This window comes from Bison bison, unplaced genomic scaffold (genome assembly GCF_000754665.1).
Source record: "Bison bison bison isolate TAMUID 2011002044 unplaced genomic scaffold, Bison_UMD1.0 scf7180017848696, whole genome shotgun sequence".
NCBI classification, from domain to species: domain Eukaryota; kingdom Metazoa; phylum Chordata; class Mammalia; order Artiodactyla; family Bovidae; genus Bison; species Bison bison.
Window position 1 is genome coordinate 43,013 of NW_011479269.1, and position 2,878 is coordinate 45,890.

A 2,878-nucleotide genomic window follows, 5' to 3' on the forward strand; every position below is an offset into this window, starting at 1 on the left:
CCCCCATCTCCTCCCCGACTCGGGCCAGGCCAAAAGGCCAGTGGGGCCCAATGCCATTTTGGGTGGAGATTCTTCTTTTCCATTTCTTTCTGACTTTTTCAAAATACTTGACTCACTGAAAGGTTACTGCACAAAATTAGTACAGGAGGCAAGATGTCTTCACACCCGTGTCAGCTGCCGGGATCACAGTAGAGGCACAACCTGTGTCTGTCACCGGGGGAAGGTGTGCTCGGCAGGGCGGCTTCACAGGTGGCGGTGCTACTGAGAACAGCTCCATGTGGAGAAACATAAAAACGATTCCTATTAACCCTCCCCCAAAAGTGCTTGCTGTGGGAATTGCTAGGCTAACGTGAGGGGCAGAATTAAAGTTGAAGAGCACCTGGCCTGTTCCGTAGTGACCCCTACAGAGCATCCTCCCGGGCGGGGTCCGCAGGCCCCTGGGGGGCCCTGAACTCTAGACATAACAAGACAGCAGAATGTTACAGGCTGGGCTGTATCCCCCAGTTCATATAAGGCGGGGTCATTAGGACGGGCCCTGACCCAACGTGACTACTGTCCTTATCAACAGAGGACACTTGGTCATAGACATGCAGGGAGAAGGTCACCTGCAGACAGAGGCGGGGATCAGGCTGCTGCTTCTACAACACGAGGAGCCTCAAAGATCGCAGCCAAGCTGCTGACACCTGGTCTTGGGCTTCCAGCCTCCAGGACTTCGAGACAATGAGCTCCCGGTGTTGAAGCCTTATGGGCTATGGTCCTCTGTTACCACAGCCTCAGAAACTAGTACAGGGTGATTTGCCTTTTTCACTGGGCTCCTGTGGGCACGGATGGTGCAGAAGCCCCGGGGGGTGAAGCTGTTGGCTCCTCGGCGAGGATCCCAGTGTGGCCATGGCAGGACCCCCTCACACACACCCCCGGGAGGAAGTGCCCGAGCGAGCCCGGGGCCTCGGGCAAGCTGGCAAATGCCCCTGATGCAGCGGACTCCAGTCTGGGCCCTTGGCAAGAGCCCTCAGGTGCCAGCCTCCTGCAGCACTTGCTTGGGCGACGGGCGAACCCCGACCCACGCTGGGCCGGCCATGCTGTTCACACCTGGGGTCTTGGCAGGCATTTGCCCCCAAACAAGAGAAACAGCAGACAGTCTTTGTTGCCATGGTAAATTCGAGCTCTCTACTGGAAATTAGAGTTTTAGAGCCTGCCAGCATCAGCGAGGCAGCTCCCCGACCTACAGGCCCTTTTCCGAGCGTGTGAGTCCCACGTGGACGTGGAAAGGGAGGCTCTGAATCCGCATTTTTCAACAACCGACGCATGACATTACAGAGTCACGGGGGCCAGAGACCCGTCCTTGGAGCGGGAGGGACCATGAGTCCCTGGGGCCCCAGTGAGCCGTGCCCGGGGTAGGCTCCCCGTCCAGACGGTGGCCGCCCGGAGAGACACCCCGAGCTGGGGTTCAGTGTCGATCGGGGGAGAACCTCCTCAAGGACCCGAAAAGGCCGCTCACCTGCTCCTGGTTTCTAGCTCCGAGTCTGGGCGAGGCTGGGTTTTCTCTGGATGCTTCGACCAGGATGGTGTCCCCAACAGAACGAAGGTGGGCATGGGGATGAGGTCCAGCTGCTGCTGGGAAGCCCGACGTCAGGGAGATTCGTAAAGACACGTATTCACGCTGCTCTTCTTTTTCATAGAAACCTGCTCTTTATGTGTTGAATGCTGGCACCCCAAAATGCCATAAAGGGACATGTTGATGAAGCTACTTGGGCTCAGCTACCTTGAGAGTCTTGGCAGGGTTTACGGGGGTGAGGGTAAGATGTGCCTGAGATTTGGAGCTGGGATTAGAATTGGGCAAATTCAAGACATAATTGGTTCAGGATTGGTGAGCACATAGAGGGTTAGAAGTGAGTTTAGAGGATTAGCTGAGGAAAATGGCAAAGTTGATGTTTTCTGCAACTGTCTGTCATTGTTATTTCAAAAGAAAGAATAAATTTGGGTCTCTAAATTGTCACAGTTTTATTTTCTAATACAGTAAATATGGATGGATAACACCCACAAGATAAAAGTTCTTTGGGACCCTTAATAATTTTTAAGTGTGTAAAAGTGTCCTGAGGCCCAATAGCTTAAGAACTGCTGACACAGAATTTATGAGGAGACCAATGATAAAGGGCAGAGCCTGGGGAGCTGGGCAGCCCTGGACGGACTGGACAAAGCGAGGGGTGGTGTCCACGTTCCCCGGGCAAGCTGGGCTGCAAGCGTCCCTGGGCAGAGACTCAAACTCGGCCACCACCGGGAAAGGTGCAGGCTCCACTTCCGCCTCAGACAGACAGAGCAGGACGCAGGGGGAGGCCCAGTGCCGCCTGTGACGTGAGGGGAGGTCTGGGATGTCCCCAGAGGGCACCCCCAGGGCGTGGGGGGCGGGAGAGGCCGAGGCAGCAGAAGCCACAGGAGAGGCAAAGAGACGGGGTCCACTTGGGCTTCTGACCAAGCGACCACAGAGCGGGGCTTCCCGCGACCCCCTCCTCTGATGGGATTGATTTGCTAGAGCCGCTCGCAGAATTCAAGAAGCCGGTTTACGTAGTAGATCGCTAGTTTATCATAAAGGATATTAAAGAGCATGAAAGAACTGCCAGATGGAGAGATACTTGGGCTGAGGTTTGGGAGAGTTCCAAGCACAGGTGCTTCTGTCCCTGTGGAGTTTGGGGCCTGGCACATGGAAGCCTTCTGGATAGCCAAGCTAGATGCGCTCTGAACCTCCCTCTTTGGGCTCTCGTGGAGGCTCCACCCCTCCAATTGTGGTTGTTCAGCCCCTTGTGGCCCAGATGGTAAAGAGTCTGCCTGCGATGTGGGAGACCCGGGTTAGATCCTGGGTCGGGACAGTTCCCTAGCGAAG